Genomic DNA, 6,665 nt, shown 5'->3' with positions numbered 1-6,665 from the left:
TGCCACTGAACATATCTTCTTAGTTGGCTGTTGGAGCAGATAATGTGGCTTTATTTTGTTCCTGCAACCCGCTTGTGTTATGTTGGTTTTTGATCCATGGCAAGTTTAAAAACGTTGAACAGGCCCATGTGGGAAAGTTAGATTTGAGTTCTGAAATAAGTCTGAAATTTCAAGGGTAAGGGGGAGGTTGAATTATAAGAATATATGCAGAATTATTGGACTTTGTGATTTTTAGACTTATTTTTTTTTCTTTTTTCCTTAAAATTCTGACTTTGTTCTCTAGAGTTCTGAATGTATTCTCATTGTTCTCATTCTTATTCCCATCTCCTTATGGGGATTATGAAAGGATGGGTCAGTGTCATACACGCATCACTAGGATACTGTGACAGAAATTTCTCAAAGGGGAGAAATCTGAACAATACAGCAAACCAAGACATAACAAATACACTTAATTTCTTCTGTAGCACGCAAAGTAGGAAAAACACGTAGTTGTAGTCTGACTTGAAGAACTGTACCCAACAGCTGACCGCGCAGCCTCAGCCTGTCTCCTGTAGTGCTTCACTGCTTCTTAAAGTCTCCTAATCCAAATCTGTGTGATGCCCTTCGTGAATAGAAATCCGACTGCTAGGCAGATAGATGCCATGTTCTAGTAGTCTTGGGTCTGAAAGGAGTTGTATCATGAACTGAACCATCATACTGTTTTTGGTTTCGTGTTGAGAATTTATTTTCATTGCAAAGGGATTAACACGCCAAAAGGTGCTGGATTATTTTTTTCCTTTTGAGGAGTCCGATTGGTTGGCTTAGACAGGATTTCGTTGGTCGTGTATATGGACAGCTCTGCCTTGTGTGACTGTATGCAGTGGATAGAACTGATTGGCCACCTTCGGGATGTGGGTATTACTCAAATATGGAAAAGGGTTTGGGTTCAGAAAGATGAGCAACTTCATTATGGATTAACTATGAGTGTTCACTATCCAAGGATCTGAACATTCTTTTTGGCAGGTTGATTGGACTGACCACGATGTGAGTCCAGCCTTCTGTGTGTGTGTGTGTGTGTCGACAACTGTACAGATGTTGCGGATGATGATATGCTTCCATGGTGTTTATATGTTTATAACAAAAGAAGACTATTTCACATATTGAAAAATAAAATAACTTTTGTTGTTATATGTCCTCGTTTCTGATTCTCTACCAATGACTATGGGATTGATAACTTATGAGTTATATAATGCTATACCCCCCTCCCCTTGGAAAGTGAACGCCTCTTTACAGCTGAATGGTTTTAGGGAGAGATGGTGGGGATTGAAGTTTATTTAGAAGTCTTCCTGAAGGAATTTGCGCTGAACTCCATTTGTCAGACAGCACCTTCCAAATCAGGGATACTAACATGGATATGGAAACATTTGATGTTCAATGGCTTGGACAAAGAGAAGAGAAGCTGGAGGATTATTGGAAACTCCGTCTGATTAGTTGTTTTCAAATTAAATCTAATCTGCATGTCATTCCCCCCTCTCTCCCTGTTCATGTCTTCGGGTTAGCCTTAACATCTGCTGGTTATTCACTGACAACAGAGGAGCCCAAAAGTATTATTTAGATTAAACCAAATCATCAGCAACTCCCTCATAACGGCTCTTAGGGGAACAGCCCTGTGTGAACTTCGCTCAGTGGCACCACATGAGAAAGGTCAAGGAAAAGTAAACTACTCCACATGCTTTGGTCTCTGCTGCCATTGCACCTAGTGGATCTCTGAATGACTGCTATCTACAGGGCCATGTCCTTTTCAATCACTACACTTGATGGAGTCATCACCAAAGGCTTCATTTCACTGAAACCAATTGCATCCTTGTTCACTTGCCCGATTCAAATGTTATCATCGAGTGTCTGAATGTCAAACCAGTTAAAACATCCATGTTCTAACGTGCTTTGAGGCGCTGTTAATGATAGAATTACAGCGCAGAGTGGAGCTGACGGAAAGCAGACGCACGCAGCTGTAGAAACAGAGTCCATCTACCTGGACACTTCTGGCTCCACTAATCTCTGCTCTTCCTGCTTTGACAAGTTGTAGTGGAGTACAGCAAGATGGAGTCACACACACACACACACGCACACGCACACAAAATGTCTTAGTGACTCTGACTCCTCTACTGCTGTCAGCCAATGTAAACAGAGTGAAACCGTTCCAGTGGACTTCCTGTGATACTAAACAGCTTCTGTTAGGTCCTCACACCGTCTCTTCACGACACGGGCTCTCATCTGATGTTAAGAATGCACTAGTCACAGGATCATTTTGCAGGAAGCCATATACGAACACATTTCCTTTCATTTTTGTTCATATTCACGATGTGTTCTTATGTCGTTAGTACGTACATTAGTGTTCTCATTTCCAAGGCAACAGAGCCAGTGTACCAGTGTTGATTTCAGTACAGGCTAAAATGAATCTGGATTCCTACTCTGATGTCATTTTAGACATGGCGAAAAAAAAGGCCTGTCATGTGCAGAAATCTCTGTGCACATATCACAGGGAAGTGGGGGTGCAAGAGGATTTTCTGAAAGAAATGTGAGGAGATTTTGCGCTGAAAGGACTCAAACTTGATGGGACCATAGACTGTTTGGACTCATCTGACACCACGCTGAAGTTTCCGCTTTGCAGCGTCTGATCCTCCGTTTATTTGTACCTCTTTACATAAATAGACATAAATATGGCTATGACATACATCCTGAAATGAATAAATGAGGCAATACATATAAAGATATAAATTAGTCAACATAGTTCAATAGCTTAAATCCATGTTTTACTTTTATTTATTTCAGGGGACTTTATTTTATATGTAAGTTACATGTTTATTTCCCTATTTGCACGTTATAATAAATTAGGTTTGGTTATCTAAAGATTCAATAATGCCATACAACTCGGTGCAAGTTGCTAGAGGTTTGCTTCAGTGTGCTCATGACAGGACATCAACAAAAACACACACACAAAAATAAAACATAGAGCAGATATACACATAACATACACTCACCTATAGGATTATTAGGAACACCATACTAAAACTGTGTTTGACCCCTTCTTGCCTTCACAGCTGCCTTATTTCTACGTGGCATTGATTCAACAAGGTGCTGAAAGCATTCTTCTGAAATGTTGGCCCATATTGATAGGATAGCATCTTGCAGTTGATGGAGATTTGTGGGATGCACATCAAGGGCACAAAGCTCCCGTTCCACCACATCCCAAAGATGCTCTATAGGGTTGAGATCTGGTGACTGTGGGGGCCATTTTAGTACAGTGAACTCATTTTCATGTTCAAGAAACCAATTTGAAATGATTCAAGCTTTGTGACATGGTGCATTATCCTGCTGGAAGTAGCCATCAGAGGATGGTACCTGGTGGCCATAAAGGAATGGACATGGTCCGAAACAATGCTCAGGTAGGCCGTGGCATTTAAACAATGCCCAATATGCACTAAGGGGCCTAAAGTAGTATGCACATTAATGAACATTTCTGTAAATTCGCCAGTGTTAGCCAATTGGCTAGTTTTCAACTGTAGTCCTACCTAGGATGCATGTCTTTTATGGTGGGAAGAAAATATAAAAAAATAGGGCACACCGCTCACCACACACCTGGATGACAGATGTCAGATGTCAGGTTAAAGTGACATGGTGCATAGGGATGCTGAGCGCAAAGCCACAAACTTCATATAAAGCTAGTATGGGTGGCTTAAAAACTGTAGAAGAGGGGTGCCCAGGGAGCTCAGTTGGTAGATTGGGCGCCCATCTGTAGAGGTTTACTCCTTGACCCAACGGGCCGGGGTTTTCTCCCTCTCTCTCCCCTTTCATGTCTGCATATTGTAAAACCAGTGTAAAAAGATGCGCAAATTATTCAGGCTCTTTAGGAGAACCTTTTTGATTAGGTGCTGGTTCAGGGATGGAGAGCTGTTTAGAGATGTAATGGCTCTGCAGGATGTGCTGTTGAGGAAGCAGGAGGTTTTTGTCTTAATGGCTCTCAAAATTCTTCCCGATGGGAGGTTGGTGAAAAGGAAGTTGGCAGGGTGAGTCTCATCTTGTAGGATGTTTAGGTCTTTCTGGTGGATACGGGTCGGATACAGTAGAGCTCACAAATGGGGGAGAGTTTGCGTATCCTTAACTATACTTTCCAGCTGCAACCTCTGCTGGACAGTAGACTTGCCATACCAGACAGCAACAGAAAGAGGACTCTCTCGATGGCGGCTCGGTAGAACTGCAACATTCCCTCCCAAGCTACCCCAAATTGCCTCAACCGGCGAAGGAAAAAAAGCCTCTGGTGGGCTGTTTTGGTAATGATGGTTATGTTATCCTCCTATTTTAAAGAGTACCTAAAAACAATCTTACAGACTCAGACTAAAAGTAACCATCTAGCCTTCCTGGTATAATGCATCAACCCATATCAGTATCTGCCAAAGGAAATACAACCTTAAAACACCCATGAATAAAACACGAGCTCAGCAGATTTGTCTGATACCCACACACTAGACCAGAATCAGTCAGCATCGGGGGCCCGGGTCACAACCTATGGTCACAACGGGCTGATGGCTAGCTGCTAGCTAGTTGCTACTTGAAGAAAACGGCAGCAGCTAATATGAGACCCAGGTCTGAGGTCTGATCCCCATGATCTGATCCTGAACTGCGGGGGACTCTCCGCCTGATCAGCAAACCCAACGGCAGCAACAGGAAGATTGCGGAGATCAGACCTTGGCGCTGGAACAGTAACGTTAAAGATTCATGGTTTTATAACGGCATGTGAGTTGTGGCAGAGCATTGTGCTGTAAGTGTGTGAGACCAAGCACCGTCAGTGTATCTACCAACCAAAGGAGCAATCAAACCAGCTCAACCAAACCTGGGGATCTCAAGGTGTAGCTGAGGTAGCTGACCTCTACAATGAAAATGTCTTTCTTATGTCATTTGAAGAACTTAAACTGAGATTCCCTCAAAACATTTTTTTTTAGATATCTGCAACTTCGAAGTTTCATCCTGGCAGCCCCCCCCACTTTGAAATCTCTCAATTTGTGCATGAGTAGGTCCTGAGCATGTGTACGTATTCAGGTCTGTGTGCAGTGTGTAATAACGGCAGAGTGTAAATTGTAATTTCCCCATAGGGGATCAATGAGAAGTATAAATTAATAAATATGAATTAAAAACACTGCAGGTGCTACATTTGATCCTTGGTCTCTTTTCTGTTCCAGGATATGTGCCTTGTTATACTGTTTTTGTATGTCAAATGTACAAAAACTAAATAAATACATGTTTAAATTTTTTTTTTTGAACGACAAAAAACAACTCAACCAAGTCCAGTCCTCCCTCCAGAGCTGCATCCATGTTCCACTATCTTTGCCCCAAATTGTGAACGTACCTCTCCATAACTGAATGCATATCAATGTTGAAGATTGCTGGGAGCAGCACAGAGCCAGAAAAGAAGCTTGGCCTGCAAGCAGGGCCAAAAGGTCCCCCTTAAACAAACAGTTGTTTTTTTATTGTCCTAAAAATAATGCTTACCGCAAATGTTACATTCCCCATCTCTCATAGATTTCCAATTTTACTTTGCATGTAGCAGATCAGTAGATGTTTATACAGTTTAGTGGGAAGGACTCCTCTCCATATGAGGGAAAAGACTGCAAACACTCACTGGGAGATTTACTACATCTGCTACATCTAGTAAAGGGTAATGTAAGTGTGTGTGTGTGTGTGTGTGTGTGTGTGTGTGTGTGTGTGTGTCACTCCATGCTTGGTTGCCATCACTAATAGCCCAGTCTTGTCAGCTGCTGTAAACAGTGAACCATCTCCAAACATTACCTTATTAAGACACAAGAGACACACCAGAGAGAGAAGAGAGTTTGAATCTGGTTAGTACCTGTCTCTCTCACACACATCTGGGGGGGGGAAATATAAAAACTTTTTAAAAAAAAGTCTTTTATAGGAGTGTCTTGGTCTTTGTCAAGAATGTAGCAGCACATAAACGTTGCAAAACTTGGACAGAAGATGAATTAGAATTTAGATAGAATTTATATTCTTATTTATTATATTTCCAAATATTCCAACACAGACAGCTACATCATCTCCTCTCTGGATAAGAGACTAGAGTTTTAACAGTGGGCAAGGAGACACTGTATGTCACTGAAGTTTTCTATCAGAAGCTCCGGTTTACAGACAGGAGATGTAAGTTAATGGGGTTTAGATTCAGCCCAATTCAGAATGACTTTAATAGAACGCCTGTCACAAGCTTCCTTCACTTGGTTCACTTGGTTCAGCTCAATGTTGATCAAAGAGCCCAGTAATCCACCAAATCCCACCGCTCCTATTGACTGGTTGGGGTATCAGTATCAACATTTACATTCACTAGTGGAAATTGAACGTTATTTAATCACGTGTTTGAGCTGTTACTGACTTTGTCTGAACACAACAAAACTAGTGTTATTGTTCGTTAGTAAGAGAATGAGAAAGTGAGAGAGCTTAATGTTAGAGAAGAAAAAACTGAAACGCAGACTGCCTCCTTCACATTAGGACTGCAGTCTGGAAACATGGAACATGTGAGTAGGCAAAAAGGGACTCTGAAAGAAAGTGGAACTACAATTCCAGGAGGACAACTCCAGAAGCATGTGGAAAAGTTTAAGAACAATGATAAATCATAATGCCAC

At 41.7% G+C, this 6,665-nt stretch overlaps 1 protein-coding gene and 1 long non-coding RNA gene across 4 annotated transcripts in view; one reads left to right on the top strand and one right to left on the bottom strand.

Moving 5' to 3' along the window:
* LOC116685978 (F-box only protein 38) overlaps positions 1-1,157 on the top strand; it is a 33,856-nt gene extending 32,699 nt beyond the window's left edge. For all 3 annotated transcript variants that reach the window (XM_032510914.1, XM_032510913.1, XM_032510912.1), the window contains one exon: positions 1-1,157. This exon is cut by the window's left edge and continues 1,554 nt beyond it. The gene's annotated coding sequence lies outside the window, so the exon portion shown is untranslated.
* LOC116685983 (uncharacterized) overlaps positions 1-5,498 on the bottom strand; it is a 21,504-nt gene extending 16,006 nt beyond the window's left edge. Inside the window, exons 1-2 of the long non-coding RNA XR_004331102.1 lie at positions 5,488-5,498; positions 5,380-5,383 (exon numbers count right to left, since the gene is read on the bottom strand). This is a non-coding gene — a long non-coding RNA (uncharacterized LOC116685983). The remainder of the gene's footprint in view (positions 1-5,379; positions 5,384-5,487) is intronic.
* Positions 5,499-6,665: the final 1,167 nt, after the last annotated feature.

Source organism: Etheostoma spectabile, unplaced genomic scaffold, assembly GCF_008692095.1.
Source record: "Etheostoma spectabile isolate EspeVRDwgs_2016 unplaced genomic scaffold, UIUC_Espe_1.0 scaffold280, whole genome shotgun sequence".
Taxonomy (NCBI): Eukaryota; Metazoa; Chordata; class Actinopteri; order Perciformes; family Percidae; genus Etheostoma; species Etheostoma spectabile.
Note: the sequence above shows the minus strand (reverse complement) of the source record. Positions and strands in the feature narration are given on the sequence as shown.